This window comes from Alosa pseudoharengus, unplaced genomic scaffold (genome assembly GCF_046254945.1).
Source record: "Alosa pseudoharengus isolate Yale_2024_CS ecotype anadromous, Long Island Sound unplaced genomic scaffold, YU_APseudo_1.1 YU_APseudo_1.1_scf_5, whole genome shotgun sequence".
Taxonomy (NCBI): Eukaryota; Metazoa; Chordata; class Actinopteri; order Clupeiformes; family Clupeidae; genus Alosa; species Alosa pseudoharengus.
This window is the reverse complement of record NW_027468837.1, coordinates 30868949-30887823: the sequence shown is the minus strand read 5'-3', so window position 1 is coordinate 30887823 and position 18875 is coordinate 30868949.

Below are 18875 nucleotides of genomic sequence, written 5' to 3'. Positions count from 1 at the left end.
TTGAACCACACTTCGAAACACTGTTCGAAACACTTGCGTTTCGGAAGCTCGACACTGTTTCGAAACGTCAGCTTCGAGCGTCACATCCCTACATGCAGGCAACCTTCCTGCAACTTAATGGCAACGTAACCGCAACTTTATAGCAACATTGAAACCCATGTTGGAGGTCGCCAGAATGTTGTCAGGATGTTAAAAAAAAACAGCTCTGGGCGGATCTGCAGATGCAGTCCTCATTTGCCCACTCACTTGGTTTAAGAAGAACAGAGCGACATTTCACATTTGATTACACCATTTATTTAAATTCATTTAATTTGGGAGTTCCTGCCGATGACTTGATGTGCTGCTGCTGCTGCTGCTGCTGCTGCTACTCCTCCTCCTCCTCCTCCTCCTACTGCTGCTGCCGGGCCTGCAAGCAAAGAAGAAAACCTTTAGCTTTCAGGTAAGAGCTGCACTTTTTTTTGAATTTGTGCAGACTGTCCCGAAGTTTTACTTACGTTTTATTGTGCTGCATACTCCGGGTTCCGAGCAGTGGCAGCTTCTCCTTCCCCTTCAGGTTGCTGCCTCCAAATTTAGTAGTGTGGGCTACAGAAAACAACATTTCAATTAAGAGAGGCACAACATAGCCAACGTTTTCTGTCACCAACCATGAGAGAAAGGGTTCCACTTTCATCTCACACACACAGGCTAGCAGCTACTAGCTCGTGTCTTAGAACATGCCAAACTAACGTCTTCTCTGGGGAGTCCGTTAGCTGCTACTGCATATATCTCATAAAATCATAGCACACCATCTACTAATTACACTTGTCATATTCAATAACATTCACATATCATATTAATATTAAAACACTAACATTACAGTACAGTAAAGTACAGTAACAAAGCAGTACAGTAAACGTAAATCTCCGATTGGTTTTTTATATCATTCAATTAGCTCAAAGTTATCCTAGCATGCTACATGCTAGCCCCATTCTAATGCAATTGTTGCTACGCGATGCTAATCACTCGCTAGCCTTAACAATCTTTGCTAGCAGATAAATTACTCACCGGCGTTCAAAAGAAGTGGATAAAGACGTGAAAACAATGAGGGAAGATTAAGGACAAAGTAGAAATAGTAAAACGACTTAAGATGTATTAAAAATGATTCACGATAGAAAGGTGTCAAGGAGTAAAAGGTTTTGATTCTAAGTCTATTCATTCAAGTGTAACGTTATCGAGTCCATTGAACGTAACGTTAAAATAAACGAATTCTGGTATCCAAGCAACACGCTTGTCAAAATAAAAGCATTTCCCGTTGACTAGAAAATCGTATGTCCTTCTTCTGGATTTTTAATTATTTTGTTATTTATTCAATTTATGTACCTATTTATTTAACATTGGCAACTAATTTTGGGTTTAGTAACCAATGCTTAGGTGGGTTACACCTTCACCCCTCTCCATCGACTTTGTTTGTGCATGCACATAAAAATGTCAAAGCAAAATAAGATTTAGGTGCATAGACAATTGACTCTTAACCTAATGTTACATCTAAAAGGCGAGGCTCGAATTAACAATGTTTGGTATCCTCATTGCCAATGCACAGGCTGCAGAGGGCAGCATGGTGGTACTCCTCACATCTGGTGTAGAGTAGAGTTACAGGCATAAAAAAAAGATCAGTCAGAGACTTTGAAATGAGGAGACAGCACTCAAAAAATCCTCCATAGAAATGCATGGGGTTAGTTTGTAGGCTAACTAACGACACATATCCCACCCCTTCCTCGCCAAAATGTCGACATGTGTATACATTGAGCCAATCATGTGGTGTGATGTGACTACATTGAGCCAATTATGTGCTGTTGTGCAGACATTGTGCCAATTATGTGTTGTGAACTCGCCACTGGAGCACACTGGTGTCGTGAAGCCTTGTGCACGCGTATTTCTGCCGTATAGGATGCCCGATGAGTACCCAAAAAGCGTTGCAATATGACTGCCGAGTGGAGGGACTTGCCTAAAAGGACTTTGGAGCAGTCAAACTCAGCTAGCTAGACACAATTGTTCTTGTATAGCTGTCTTTGCACACTTTTTCATTTCGCTTGATATTTTATTAAACTGTGAGTGTGTGAACAGAAAGTATTAAGACATTCTTACCTTTTTTTTCTTTTCCAGGGACCGAACTGAAGAGGGATCGATCCACCATTTTGGAGACAACCGGAGGCAACATTGATAACCCTGACTCAGTTGCGACAGCAGAACCAGCATCTCTACGGCTTAAGGACAACTTCAGCTTGATAGAAAACTTGCAACACTTTAATTGACATATGAACTGATGTTGGATTGGCACCACTTAGCCTACTTGCTGATCGAATAATTTGGTGAATACAATAATAATTGAATTATAATTAAACTGGTGTTGTAATGTAGAATTATTTTCTCATGCTATGATTTCATACAACATTTGGACAGGAGACAGCTGTTCCCAAAAGTGGGAATATCCCAGGTCAATAGAATAATCTGGTGTTTTAAGGTTAATTAGTCGGCGGCAGAATTAATGTATTGAATCAACACAGCATTTGTGATCGCAGGGTTGTTACCTTCGCCACTCGGCCTCAGAACCTCGAGGTTACAGCCAAACAAAACACCTGTGATTATATCATTACCCAACACTCCTACTCACACAATTTCAAATTGCTTAACCTCTTTTCAGCCTTGGTAACTGAATACTAAAATTAAACTCAGGTTGATTGTTAGTTATCAGTCTTATCCTGTGGGTCATGTGCACTGCTGTTATTTTCTTATAACTTAAATTTGGACTATAAAGCATAGTTTGGATTGGATTCTGATTAGCAGTCAGTGCTTTAGCTACTCTCCACCTCAGCCTCTCCAAGGTCTTTATGCTCTCTCCTGGTTGACCAATGCCTAACCTGCAACGTGGTTTGTTTGTACACATCACTTGAATTCATGAAACACATTAATTTTACTTCAAATGTTGATAGAAAGAATTGTCAGTGTGATTTATTAATGTGTTCCTTACATGCATTTAAAATAAACGATTCATCAATTCAGTATCTGAATATATTTGATTGCTATTTTTCAACTGGGTCAGAGTTTGTGGAAATTAGAAAATTGTAGTTCTGGATGGTCAACATTAATCTCAGTTTAGCATTATTTTTGTGGGGATGAGTCATCAGGTAGTAAATAAACAGTACAAACCAGTGGTCCATTTTTCTGGCTGAAAGATAGTTTGACTAAAGTAAAAAAAAAAAAAAATAATATCTCTGATTATTATTGCATTTGATATAACCTCAGCTAACAATTGGTGTTGGGAAACGGCAACATTGCTAAATGACCATAGGGCCACGTTATGGCCACGTTGCTCAAGTCACCAAATGGCAACGTTACCAAATGACCATAGCGCCACGTTGCGGCCACGTTATTTAGACCACTAAATGGCAACGTTGCCAAATGACCATAGGGCCACGTTATGGCCACGTTGCTCAAGTCACCAAATGGCAACGTTACCAAATGACCATAGCGCCACGTTGCGGCCACGTTATTTAGACCACTAAATGGCAACGTTGCCAAATGACCATAGGGCCACGTTATGGCCACGTTGCTCAAGTCACCAAATGGCAACGTTACCAAATGACCAAAGCGCCACGTTGCGGCCACGTTATTTACACCACCAAATGGCAACGTTACCAAATTACCATAGGGCCACGTTAAGGCCACGTTGCTCAAGTCACCAAATGGCAACGTTACCAAATGACCATAGGGCCACGTTATGGCCACGTTATTTACACCACCAAACGGCAACATTACCAAATAACCTTAGCGCCACGTTGTGGCAACGTTGCTCAAGTCACCAAATGGCCACTTCATAGTGTGATAGGATAAGGATATCTTAACGCTAATAACAAGCCTTGCCAAAATGATGGGTCATTAAGTAAGAATACAAAATAATTGTTAGATTAAGTAGATTATGTTAAAACGACATGGACTTTAGGCCGAACTTCCGACGTATTTTTTTTTTTGCACACACGCTGGCTCTGCCTGCTGCGCTGCCTGCACAATAGAGCTGCACAGTCCCGCCCACAGCCGATGCCGGATGTAAAAAGTCAATGCAATTTCTCCATTGACAATTGCGGTGTAAGCCATAAAAACTTAACTGCACGTGGTAGACTTAAAACCAGCTACGGTTGTACTAAGCGATTGTATATGCTCCTATAGACACCAAGAGTTCGTGGGGCACTAACCTTGTTTTGAGATAAATGCCTTTTATTCGCGATCTCTTGGATAAGTACTTCATTACCCACAATCCTGAACAATCCCACAGTGATGCCTCTGATTGGTGGAAAGGCCGTTATGGTCATAGTTTGAAACTTTCTCAGCGGAAAAATATTGACAAAGATGGAGGAGTTTTTTACTGCCTATGGCGAAAATCTTAATGTGATTAAAAACTTTCTTGACGAATATTGGTACTTGTATCAACAAGGATTGGGGTTTATACATCACACGAACTTAGTCAGGGCCAATACACTATCAAATAGACCACTGTAAATGTTAGTTTAAACACTCAAACTTTTCAGGAGGGCTAGCACTAGCCAACAGGCTAACCTTTAGCATTTCCGACATTGTATGTCATTACATAATGCAGCTAACATTAGCCTACATGCTGCAACACAGGTATGAATATTATGTTTTAGTGAGTGTCCAAAGGGGTGAAAGCCACTTTAAATCGGGTCACATTATTGACTGTTGTGTGTCCGAGAGTCAGTTTGTGGGTTTTGTAAGGGTCAGCAGCATGAGGGACAAGACCAACGAAGTTGTGGTGAGTTAGCTAAGCAGGGAGGTTGTAATTAGGGTTGCCAACTATGAGAAAATAAAATAAGGAACATCCCGGGCGGGGAGTGGGTGGTCGTCAGACGGGGGGTCTGTGGGTCCCCCCCCCCAGAAAAATTTGGATTGTGGATGTGATTTCCTGCATTCTGGTGCATTTAGGACCAAGCAGCACTTGCCAACCAAGCAGAAGAGTCCATAGAAAAATGCACAGAAAAAACGTTAATAATAATAATCCAAAATTGCGATATTGAACCAGTATGAAAAATCTGAACCAGTATGAAAAATCTGCTTTAGCATCTAATCTTGCGATATTAACCAGTATGAAAAATCTGCTTTAGCTTCTAATCAAAATACAGCGGCATTTATTTATTTCTTCCATTTATATTTATTTTTCTCCCTGGCAGCGGCCAGTAGTTGCTTGTCAGGAATTACGGCACTGTGAAACTGAGCACAGGCCATGCCGAAATTGAGGTTACCGGAGTTTTGGACGTGGCCATTGTTAACTTTTTCTCGTAAATCTCGCGCCTGTTTTTGACAGCGTTGCCACGATACATGATAAACAATTCATAAAACAACCTATTACAATGCGGAACAGCGGCATTCTAGAACCTTTTGGTGCGACGTGCGAGTGATCTTGACACAGACCAACAGGGACCCGCTGGCCACTGCTGCTTTGAGAAACAGTAAAGTGTCGTTTATGGTAGAGGTTTTTAGTTTTTTGTGTGTGTGTTTTTCATGGTAGTGTGTGTGCACAGTGAGCAGTTTCTCATTATACGGAATAAAGTGCGTTCCGTAAGGGTTCAATACGGAACACCTCTTTCAAGCTTCGGATACGGGACGAATCCGTATTATACGGAACGGTTGGCAACCCTAGTTGTAATGTTAATGCTGCTAGCAGTGCTAGTTAACATTAGCTAGGCTACTGTAGCCTTCATACTGTATGATTCATATTAATCATTAACCTAGGAATACTTCGTGCATTTAATGAACATTTTGTGTAATAATTCACGGCAAATTAATAAACTGAATATGGTGGTCCAAGAGCAGACCATGCATCAGCCCGACTGAGCAGTGATGACAGCATAGGATGAGTCAGGTAGTTATGAAGCACTGCCGTTAACGTTAACCGCTTTCACACACGATATAAAATACACGATGATAAATATAAAATTCAATATCAAAACACTATTATTTACACGATTACTCCTGAAATAACTGCTATTAACTGCACATTCACTATATAAAAATCACTGTTTGGAGGAAAGGGTTCGCTGCTGTCGCCGGTTGGAAATGAATAATTTCGCGCTGGTTCGTGCTGCTTATATATTTTTCAGTGAGGCCCGGTGGTTTATGGGATGAGTAGTTCCTTCGCTCGGAAAAGAAAATATGTACACAGTCTTGTATGCTTATGAGTTATGCCGTAGCTGGTTAGCCTAAGACATGCTGTAAAACTCTTTAGATACGGATGTTTCCAAACGTCAATGGGACAAATGAATGGGAATCTTACATCCGGCACCTAACCGCGTTTTGGCTGTGGGCCGGACTGTGCAGCTCTATGTCCTCGGCTTCGCGAAATCAGTGCATATTCGCGCCTAATTATAGAACGTCAAAAAGAAACAAAGTAGCCGGGCTGCATCCAGACACTTAGCTGCCGTCGGGGGCTGCATGCAGTCGACTCAACCTCTCTACGGACAGTTTTTAATGTGTATCTGAAAATAACTACTCAGTATTCTGATTGAGTATAATTTTCGGGACATTTAGGGCAGGATTCGGGACAACTGCTTGGATATCGGGACTGTCCCGAATTTTTCGGGACGTCTGGTCACCCTAAGTGTGTTCCGTGAAGGTGTCGCGGACCGGATTAAACAGTCAGCGAATCAACAATCAGAGAAAACTGCGCTGAGAACGTTGTAGGCTGATATTAGATCTACCTGCTGTTTGTCTACACATATGTATGCCTTAAACTCGTATCCTGTCATTTAGAAACAATGCTGTGGTCTAGTGTAGTCATCAACAAAAAATGAACGGATTGCAAAAAAAAAAAAGAATGGATTTGGCGTGACATTTCTTGAGTGTGCGTGAGAGCGTGAGATTGGTGCTGAAAGCGTGAGTGTCACGCCAGATGCGTGAGAGTTGGCAACCCTGCCTTACAACTTTGCTGATAAGATTTCAAATAAATGCCAGTTAGCGCATTAGCAAGGATATTGTGTAACGTGTACGGTTGATGTTGTTTCATAGCCTTTTGCTTGTGTGTAGTTAGGTCCACTGCTAGGAGCTTGCGATATAAGTAAGCTACTTGTGCTCAAGCAAGCTGTCAAACACTGTCCACTCGCCTATGTGGTGCACCCTCTAGTTTATACATCCAGTGTTTATGTTAGCTAACTGTATCTGGATGTGTTGCTATCAGAGCAAGACTTCAGAGATGGCGCATGACATGCAGTGATGCCTCGTATAAAATAAATAGGCTAAATAAAAAAACGCTATTTAAGCACCGAAATGAGGCACCGAAATCCACGTTGTTATTCGATGCAGTTACTACCGTTTGCGTCGGCACCGGTGCAATATTAGAACCGTATTTCGGTGCCCAACCCTACTCCCGACGACCTCGAAGTCAACGGCCGTCCCCGGCGACGAGGTGCAGGGCGGTCCGGACGGCTCCAGTGGAATGCTGCCATCATGGGGGGTCCCCGATATATTCGGGTCCAGAATATATCGAGCGTCGACCCAGGACTGCTCCTCCGGACTATATCCCTCCCAATCCACCAGATATTGCAGACGACCCCCACGTCTTCTCGAGGAGGGCACGAACGGAGTAGGCTGGTTCACCACCCACATCTAGGGGAGCGGGGGAACTCTGCACAGTGGTGGGCGGGTACATTGGGCTGTAACAGACAGGCTTAAGCAGAGAAACATGGAAAGTGGGCGATATCCGAAATCTGGGTGGGAGCTGGAGTCGATAAGCAACAGGGTTAATTTTCTTCAAAATCCTGAAAGGCCCAATATATCGAGGACTTAGCTTAGTACACGGTAGTTTCTGCCTGATGTCCCGCGTGGATAGCCACACTCGCTGTCCAGGTTTGAAGTCTGCGTTAGGACGGCGGCGCCGGTCAGCGAAGCACTTCTGAGTGCGCACTGCTCGCTGAAGTTGTACATGCGCCATCTGTCACACCTCCCCACTCCGTCTGAACCAGTCATCCACCTCAGGCACATCTGAGGAAGACAATTCCCAAGGGAACAAGGACGGCTGATATCCTAAAACACATTGAAAGGGCGTTAATTTGAGTGATGAGTGAAACAAGGAATTCTGTGCATATTCCGCCCAGCGCAGATAACAGCTCCAGTCGGTCTTGTTATGGCTGCAGTACTGCCTCAGATAGCGCCCAATCTCCGGATTAAGCCTCTCTGTCTGTCCGTCCGTTCGATTGCGGGTGATATCCCGACGAGAGACTGATCCGTCACTTGTAGCCGCTGACAAAACGCCTTCCATACCAGAGATATAAACTTTGGGCCGCGGTCTGACACAATGTCTTCGGGGATTCCATAGAACCGAAACACTTCCTTGAATAAGGCCTCTGCCATCTCCATAGCACTGGGGAGACCAGAAAAGGGAATTAAACAGCACATCTTAGAAAAACAATCCACCACCACCAGAATCTGTCAGATTCAGAGACTGGACCCAAGCACAGATGCTGTTCACGGATTTATTTTCAGACAGGGGAAACACTTTGTGGAGAGCCACCGGCCAATAAGGCAGTTCAAACAATTTAATCAAAAAAAGAGTTCTTCAAACAGCAGAAAACAGAAATAAGGAAAATCCAAATGTCAGTTAATCCAACATCCAGGCAAAGTCCAACAAAGTTCAAGAGGCTGGATCATAGTCAGATTCCAAAACAGGCAGATCCCAAAAACGGGCAGATTCAAAAAACAGGTTCAGAAAAAACTACCAAACAAAAATGGAAAACTTACACACTCAGAAGTTCCAAACCAGAGACAGGCCAAAGCACTCGGACACCTCACCACACGGAGAAAGACAATCTGACAATGAGGCACCGGGCGCAGGGTATAAATAGGGCAGGTAATACAAGCAAATGAGAAACAGGTGAGTACAAAAAATGGCGGGAAAGAGAACAAAGACAGGAAGTTGGGGCGTGGCAAAAAGGCACATGGTGGGCCAAAACAAAAACATGCAGTGACAACAGAGGGGTATTTCACAAAGGCAGAATTAAGACATCCAAGATAAGTGATAAAGCGAGGTTTGACATAGCGTTGTCTGGTCATCCTAGCTCAACTCGTTTCACTAATGCCAATCCAGAGGGGTATTTCACAAAGGCAGAATTAAGACACCCAAGATAAGTGATAAAGCGAGGTTTGACATAGCGTTGTCTGGTCATCCTAGCTCAACTCGTTTCACTAATGCCAATCCAGGATGAGTAGGAGCGACTATGTCAAGCCAGGTGTAAGTAATTCAGGATGTGTTTCTGCTCCAAACGTTTGGAATAAAAAAGACGCGGAAAATAGCGAATGTGTGGAATTTAGTATGTAATTTATATCGTGATTAGCACATAGTATTGATGCTATAATTGCACAATTAGCATGTTAAGGTTTGTATATTCATGTAACTTAGCTGTTTGTACTTTGTATCTGTAATGGCCTTTGGTAATGACGAATTGCAAACTGTTACAATGTATAGCCATGTCAGTCACGTTGTTCCAGCTTTTTCCACGTGCTGCTTTATACTGCCACGTGGTAGTGTAATTATTGCTGATGGTCAACCTGTTCAGTATATAAATGTCTATTTAGCAATGCTTGATTGCACAGAATATGATGCTGATTGTGTTCTGTATTTATTATTTTCTAGAAACCACAACTGCACATGACTATAACACAACTTCACATAACTATAAATAAATGGAAATATTCCAGTCACATACTTTGGAGTGTGGAATAAATGATCAATAACATCTCCCTGGAGATCTGCATTCTTTCTGACCGAAGAATTAGGCCAGCCGTTGTACAACCCGCAACATATCTCATAATTCCCTACAAAATTGGTCCTTCGAGCCGGATAGTACATCTGCTGCGTCATGGATCCTTCCAGAGATGTCCGGGATGGAGCACATCTGCCTGATTCTCGTCCTGTATGGAGTCGGCACCCCCCAGCCTACTTACAGAACTATGTGCTCAGCCATCCACATCAGTCCAATTTCATTCCCTCCACTGGTAATGTGACCTCATCTGAAAGAATAGTATCACATGCAAGTCATGAACCTAGCCCCAGTTACGTGTCATCTGCACCTTCTGGAGCTACAAGCAGAGACCTTGGACTACTGGACCATCTAGAAGAACGATGGAGAAGCTTAAGCATTGAGCTGAGAGAGCTCCAGGTAGTAATGGAGGATGCTAGAAGAATGTCCTACCCACCAAGCTCTCTGAGTTTTTCCCAAGAGTATCCAAGGTCAACTTCTCTCAACCAGCAGTATAGCAGTAGCCTGTCACATATTCCCTTTGCTCGTTCATCAGTGGCTACTATCCATTCACCACAGAGAACCCCTCTCGACACTTTATCAGCTTCACAGCCCTCATGGACCGAGCCACCTAGTCATACCTTTATGCGGGAACTGACCAATCCATTTACATCTTCTGCAGCCGATCAGTTCACGTCACTGGTGCTGCAACCAATGCAGCCAGTGTCTGTTGGGGAACATCACCAACCCTCAGCTACTGCAGCAATGTGGACGGAGCCTCATCTGATGCCAGGACAGTTGATGTTTCAGACCACAGGAGAGCCAGGGAGTGTTCCCTCTTCACCGCACTCACATTCAACGCCAGTGCACTCTCCGCTTCTGCGGCTGTCACCACCTGCTCAGGTTCCGGCTGCGCAGCCACCACCAGAGCAGCCTCCGCCTGTGCAACCACTACCTGTGCAGCCTCCACCTGTGCAGCCTCCGCCTGTGCAGCCTCCACCTGCTCAGCCTCCGCCTGTGCAGCCTCCACCTGCTCAGCCTCCACCTGTGCAACCTCCACCTGCTCAGCCTCCGCCTTTGCAGCCTCCACCTGCTCAGCCTCCGCCTTTGCAGCCTCCACCTGCTCAGCCTCCACCTGCTCAGCCTCTGCCTTTGCAGCCACTGTTGGGGCCACAGTATCCACAGTACCCTGCACCTCACATGCCAGGGTATCTGCCTTATGCTATGCCACCCTTTCACCAACCTTATGGGCCTCATCCTTGGTACTCATATCATTATCCAGTGCCTCCTCCCTTTGCCTACCCTACAGCTGATCCAGGAGCTCCTGGTTTGATGGAGATGGCAATAGCTTCATCATATGGGATTCCTAAACCTAAGCTAGCTGCATTCTCATCTGGCAAAGAGAGTGATTTCATCGTACTAAAGAAAGGCTTGGACACTATTTTAGGACCTCACCGCCATCTGACAGAGGATTATAAGTTTCAGGTACTCCTGGACCTATTGAAACTGCCTGCAGCTTATCAGTTAGCTAAGAGGTACATTAACAGCCCACAGCCTTACAGCAGTGCGATGCATGCCTTGGACCAGAGATATGGCCAACCTCGATCGCTCATACAAAGTGAATTAAAGGCACTTCAGCAAACTCCTGCTATCAGAATCGGAGATGCTCAAGGATTTGAAGACTTCAGCACAGCAGTCAACTCACTAGTTGGTATGCTAAATTCCACAGACGGGCCTGCCAGATATGAGCTTCAATGTGGCTCACATGTTGACACCTTGCTTAGCAAACTCCCTGTGAACTACAGAGACTCCTTTGTGGAACACTGTCTGAGATGAGGTATCATCACAAGTGGGTCGAGTAGAACGTACACTCTGGTGGATTTAGCTACATGGTTGGAAACTAAATCACAAGCTCTCCAGATATCGCGTCGTGCCTCAGAAGGGATACAGGGGGGAGCTGAACGCACTGTATCCAAGTCTGCAAAACAGCCAAAGAGAAAGCACACCACAGTGTTGTTGAATACTGAGCAGAATACTCCACATACATCAAAGCCCACTCAGCCTTCTGCAAATACCTCTTCTGCATCACCATCAAAGAAACGTGAACGATTCAAGCCTTTCTGTCCATATTGTAAGAATCAGGAGCATTATCTAAATGGCTGTTCGGACTTCGCTAAATTGAACACCTCCCAAAAGGCAGACTGGATTAAACAACAGAACAGGTGCTGGAGGTGTGGTAGAGGTCACAAGCCTGACAGTTGTACTTTAAAGAAACCCTGCTCCACATGTGGAGAATAACATTTGCTCACTCTGCATGAGGTAGCAACCACACCACGACCGAGTGTGCTGACTGTCAGTACTGCATCTACTGTCGTTTACATGGACCAGGTCAGTCACTCACGCCGAGTGATGCTCAAAGTAGCCCCTGTCCGTTTACGTCATGGAAGAAGGACTCTGGACACTCACGCCCTGCTTGACGATGGATCCGAAAGGACTATCATATTGCCTGCTGCTGTGAAACATCTTGGCCTGAAAAGTGAGCATGAATGTCTTACTCTTAGAACAGTCAGACAGGATATTGTTCAATTACAAGGTGCATCTGTTACACTGGAGATATCTGCCATAACTAACCTTGGTGTCAGACACAAACTCCAGAGCGCATTCACTTCTGCAGAGCTGGACCTCGCAGAGCAATCCTGCCCAGTAGACGTTCTCAAGAGAAAGTACCATTACCTGCGGGATGTTCCACTTAAAGCTTTCAGCGAAACAAAACCCATGATTCTAATTAGGTCAGACAACCCACATCTGATCACAGCAATATGTCCAATCCGCATGGGTTCACCTGGCAGTCCTATTGCTGTATGCACTCAGTTAGGATGGGCCATCCAAGGGCCTGCAACCTTCCTCCAACAGCCCTGCCGACAGAGTTCCTGCCTACATATCTCCTTTCTATCCCCAGCTCAAGAGCTACGGTATAATGTGGAGAAATTATGGCAGCTCGACACTCTCCCACATCACTGTGGGAAGGAGATGACACGCTCTAAGCAGGATAATGCAGCACTTGCTTTGCTGGAGAAGGATTCAGTGCGGGTCAATGTGGATGGTGTAGAGAGATACGCTACACCTCTTCTCTGGAAGAAAGACAACCCGATTCTTCAAGCACCATCTTCTGCTGTAATGGGTCTCCTACGAGGTACTGAGCGACGGTTGTCAAGTAATCCAGAACAGGCCTCTATCTACAACAAAGAAATACACAAACTGGAGGAAGCTGGATATGCTGTGAGAATAACCAGTGAGGATGCTGAGAATTCCCTCGGCTCTTGGTATATCCCCCATCACATGGTGTACCATAATGGGAAAGCAAGAGTTGTGTTCAACTGCTCTTTCACTTATCAGGAGCTCAACCTCAACAACAACCTGCTACCTGGTCCCACCATAGGTCCACCCTTAGTGGGAGTACTACTCAGGTTTAGAGAGCATGCTGTCGCCATCAGCGGTGACATTCGTGCAATGTTTCACCAAGTGAGGCTTCTCTCCAAAGATCAGCCTTTCTTGCGCTTCCTGTGGCGAGACATGGAACGAGACCGGAAGCCAGACATATATGAGTGGCGTGTGTTACCATTCGGGACTACATGTAGTCCCTGCTGCGCAACTTATGCAGTCCAAAGGCACATCAGAGACCATGCAGAGGGCAATGAAGATGTGATGGAATCAGTCTTAAGAGCCTTCTATGTGGACAACTGTCTCCAGTCTCTGCCATATCCTCAGCAGGCCAAAGCACTCATCGACAAAATGAGATCTCTATTTGCCAAAGGTGGATTTGATGTCAGGCAGTGGGCCAGCAACATCCCTGATGTAGTTTCACATCTCCCCTCTGAGGCCAGGTCAGAGGCCTGTGAACTTTGGTTCTCAGCCAACAAAACAGAGCCCCAAGAGTCCACTCTCGGTCTTCGTTGGCACTAGGGATGTAACGGTATGAAAATTTAACCTCACGGTTATAGTGACCAAAATTATCACGGTTTTCGGTATTATCACGGTATTTTTAAAAGTGTGTTCAATATGTTCAGAAAGCACTGATAGGCCTACACAAGCTGAAACAGTTTCAAAAAGTGTCCCGTTCATGTTTAATTGGCTATGTGCTTATAGCTTAACTTACCCTAACATTACTTGGAGATTGCTATTACTGTTATTTGGATCCAATGAGTGAGACCAGGCTTGGAATTTCACCATTCTGGAGGCAAGGCCACTTGGCCTTCAGTTGGGCATATTTGGTGGAGGGCACAAAGGCCACATATTAGGGCACCAAGGCCAAAGTTAACTATACAGTAGTAGGCTATAGAAATTATCAAAGTTGTATAGCCTATTCACTGCAGTAGACCTGCATCACTGTATGAAACATTACAAAAACATGAAACATGACATATTACATAGAACTGCAAATTATCTGATCATCTAATATTTACAGATATGTTATGAAATCATGTATTGAACAATTTAAGCACAGTTCAGCTTTAAGAAACTCAAATAGCCTAGATGCATGCTTAGCATTTTGTGATCACAAACTCTTAGTCAGCTGTCCTCTGATTTACCGATATCTAGGCGATATTTGTAACATTTATTTTGTATTTGGCCCGTTATGAAATCATGTGGAACAATTTAAACACATTGTAAAACTTAAAGCCCACATTTGGAAACATCCATGCATGTCGAAATGTACAGCAAATTCAAAACTGGATTACTCTGGAACGGCTAACTGTACAGGGGACTGCTTTACTACACCTTTGTGTTCGGTAAGGTCTGCTGTCTATTCTGATATATGGTTTGTCATGTGTTAAACGAAAGGTTCGTGAAGTATTGCACCAAGAGGAATGGGTAGGGAGATGGACGCAAAACCTTCAGTAGAATTTATGATTAAATTGAATTATATACTTTACTTTTCTCGCGAACCGTTCACCACAGCAATTTGCGGCTAACATCGTTTAAAAGCTGAGAAAAAGCTCTTTCATGTGATACTTGTGATGTCTGTGTGATGAGTAGGCTACTTCGGAGTAGTTCAACTGAGAAGAATGGGTGAATTTAGACGCACTTTCTTTCTTGCGCTGTCACTTTCTCCACTGCGTAAAGACTAAATTAATTTGCGCTGTGAATATTTTGACAGGCCATATGCTAAATAAAAATCGCTATTAGTAGGACTAAGAAATCGCTATTAGTAGGACTTAGCAGAATATTGAAAGAAGGGCACCAAGGCCACCGTGGCCTGTAAACCTCTGATTTTCAAAGGGACGTCACGGCCAACGCAAGGAAGTGACCGCCGTGAAATTCCTACCCTGAGTGAGACCAAATTAAGTGTTCGAAATAAAACTTTAGGCTACTGTGTTCTTCTGATAACGTGAGTGTAATGGATTTAATGTGGACGTGAACATAAAAAGACGCAGAGAGGCTAAATGATACAGTGCAAGTTTTGCGGTGAAAATGTTCCGCCTTTTAAAATCAGTTGTAGCCTAATCCAAATAGCAGTTAAAACCATCAATTAGACAACAGAATCAGTAGGGTACCAATTTTGCTTCATTGTACCAGGCCTACTTTATGTCAAAAGCAGGCTCGGATGAAGCTGGGAAGGGTTAAACACACGGTTTCAACACCGTGGTAATCAACCGTGATAATTATGATATTTCAAAAGAAAACGGTAATTGTTATCGTCAACATTTTTATCACGGTTTATCATTATACCGGTAATCGTTACATCCCTAGTTGGCACTGCCTTTCCGATGAGCTGGGTTACAAACATAGGCTCATCTCCAGTGCAGAGCCCACCATGAGGACAGTGTATCGTGTACTTGCCAGCCAGTATGATCCCTTGGGTTTCATAATCCCATATACCACCAGGGCTAAAGTACTGGTTCAGGCACTGTGGCGGACTGAGCGTCAGTGGGATGAGCCCATTCAAGATGACTTACTTCCAATATGGCAGGCATGGGAATCAGAGCTGATTGACCTGCAAAATGTCACCATTCCCAGGCGTTACACTCCATTCAACATCACAAATGAAGAAGTGGAGTTGCACATATTCAGTGATGCGTCGGAGAAGGCATACGGGGCTGTTGCTTACCTGCGCGTGGTGGACACAGCTGGTCAAATTCATGTCTCTTTCCTCATGGCTCGATCACGGGTTGCACCCAAGAGGCAGTTATCAATCCCGCGTCTGGAATTATGTGCCGCGCTGAGTGGTGCCCAACTTGCCAAAGTCCTGAATGTAGAGCTCACCCTACCCATCAAACGCTGCATCATGTGGTCAGATTCCACCACCGTATTGAAGTGGATCCAGTCTGAATCTCAGCAATACAAAGTGTTTGTGGGAACCCGTGTTGCTGAAATACAAGAGCTGGTTGGAGCTGATAACTGGAAGTATGTTGATTCCAAGAATAATCCAGCGGACGACATAACCCGGGGACTGAGTTTGGTCCAGCTTGCTCAGCCCAATCGCTGGCGAAACGGCCCTCCTTTCCTTAAGCATCCACTTGAGCATTGGCCAGTTTGTCCCTCCATAGTCGTGGATGATGCTGCAGAGCTTCGACAGGGCATCTTCTGTGGCACGGTTTCCACCACTGATGCATCATCTCCTGACCTGAGTTCCTGTGAATCGTGGGGTGACCTTTTACTTACCACTCATCATGCCCTCCATGGGGCGGCCTCCCAATCTATGACGGCGTCTGAACGGATTGAAGCTGAAGTGGCCCTTCTGAAGAGAGCACAACTTGAGAGCTTCCCTGAGGAGGTGATGGCACTCAAGGCTGGCCAGGTCATACGAGCTAGCAGCAGAATGAGTTCACTTTTACCTGTACTGGACGAAGCTCTTGGACTCATAAGAGTTGGTGGAAGGCTTCGTAAGGCTGAAGAGCTAGATGAAGACACTCTTCATCCCATTCTCCTCTCCCCTGATCACATTGTTACCCGTCTCTTGATCCGAGATTACGACAAGCGCCTCCTTCACCCCGGTCCTGAGAGGGTCTTTGCTGAGGTCAGGAGGTCATATTGGATACTGAGAGGACGTCAGGTCATCCGAAAGCATCAGCGACAGTGTGCTGAATGTTGTAAGTGGCGCAAAAGGCCTACGGTACCTCAGATGGCTGATTTACCAGCTGCTCGGCTCCGTTTGAATCAGCCCCCTTTCTGGTCCACAGGAGTCGACTGTTTTGGCCCTTACAATGTAAAAATAGGCAGAAGACAGGAAAAAAGGTGGGGAATCATATTCAAGTGCCTTACCACAAGGTGTATCCATCTGGACCTCCTTTGCCACATCGATACAGATTCTTTCCTCCTTGCCCTTCGAAGATTTGTGGCTAGGCGAGGGAAACCCTTTGAGCTCATCTGCGATCAGGGCACTAATTTCCGTGGAGGGGACAGAGAACTCAGAGAGGCCCTGGCTCAACTTGAACCTTCCTTCAAAGAACAGCTTGCTGGACAGAGTATCTCCTTCAGATACAATCCTCCCCATGCACCACACTTTGGAGGGGCATGGGAAAGGGAGATCAAATCTGCCAAGGCTGCCCTTCAAGTGGTACTGAGAGACCAGCCGATGCCAGAGGAGGTTCTTGCTACAGTTTTAGTGGAGGTTGAAGGAATATTAAATTCAAAGCCACTTGGATATGTATCGTCGGATGTAGCAGACCCAGACCCAGTCACTCCTAATCTGCTCTTGATGGGGCGGCGTGATGCCTCCCTGCCACAGGCCTTGTATGGCCCTTATGCTCTGCTGGGACGAAGACGCTACCGACACAGCCAGGTCATTGCTGACCACTTCTGGAGCCAGTTCATCCGAAGATACCTACCCAACCTTCAACTAAGGCAGAAATGGAAGGGCTCTACAGGGGACCTCTCTGTCGGACAGGTAGTCCTTGTGATAGACTATCAACTTCCTCGGGCCTTGTGGCCTGTTGGACGGGTGAGTAAGGTTATCACAAGTGATGATGGGAAGATCCGGACTGCTGAAGTGGACATCAATGGCAACACATATCTACGTCCAGTTGCCAAACTGATTGAACTGCCTGAAATGCCCAATGAGGTAACTGATGTAACCTAAACACTAATGTGCAGGGACTTTATGCTGTTCACAAATTTAGCTAGTAAATTTGGGGGCGGCTGTACAAAATCCCTGCTCCTCCCCAAAGGGACGCTGTTCCTTTAAGAGATTTTCCCTTTGCCACGAGGGTTGTGCGTGTGCGCATGTTCTTTCTTTTGGTGCGCAATCTGAAGCTGTAGAGACGTTACTGCTGGTCAAGCTCATTGTTGGGAACTTTGCACTGTATTTTCTGTCCTGTTGTGCGTTGCTGACAATGTAAGTGATGATTACTATAGTTTGTCGACACTTTTAATCTCTTTAGTTATACTTTTATATGTCCGACTGTCGTTTAGTAAGTGTAAATGACTGGAAACATAGTAGCATAATTGCCGCGAATGTGTGGAATGTTGCAAATTTAGTATGTAATTTATATCGTGATTAGCACATAGTATTGATGCTATAATTGCACAATTAGCATGTTAAGGTTTGTATATTCATGTAACTTAGCTGTTTGCACTTTGTATCTGTAATGGCCTTTGGTAATGACGAATTGCAAACTGTTACAATGTATAGCCATGTCAGTCACGTTGTTCCAGCTTTTTCCACGTGCTGCTTTATACTGCCACGTGGTAGTGTAATTATTGCTGATGGTCAACCTGTTCAGTATATAAATGTCTATTTAGCAATGCTTGATTGCACAGAATATGATGCTGATTGTGTTCTGTATTTATTATTTTCTAGAAACCACAACTGCACATGACTATAACACAACTATAAATAAATGGAAATATTCCAGTCACATACTTTGGAGTGTGGAATAAATGATCAATAACATCTCCCTGGAGATCTGCATTCTTTCTGACCGAAGAATTAGGCCAGCCGTTGTACAACCCGCAACATATCTCATAATTCCCTACAAACTGAATGCAAATTTATATGCAGCCACGTGTGAGTGCTTCCTTGTCTCGCACGCAACGTCATTAAGAAAGCGCTTTGCCACTGCAAAGATGCACATAGTATGATATACCTTAATATTA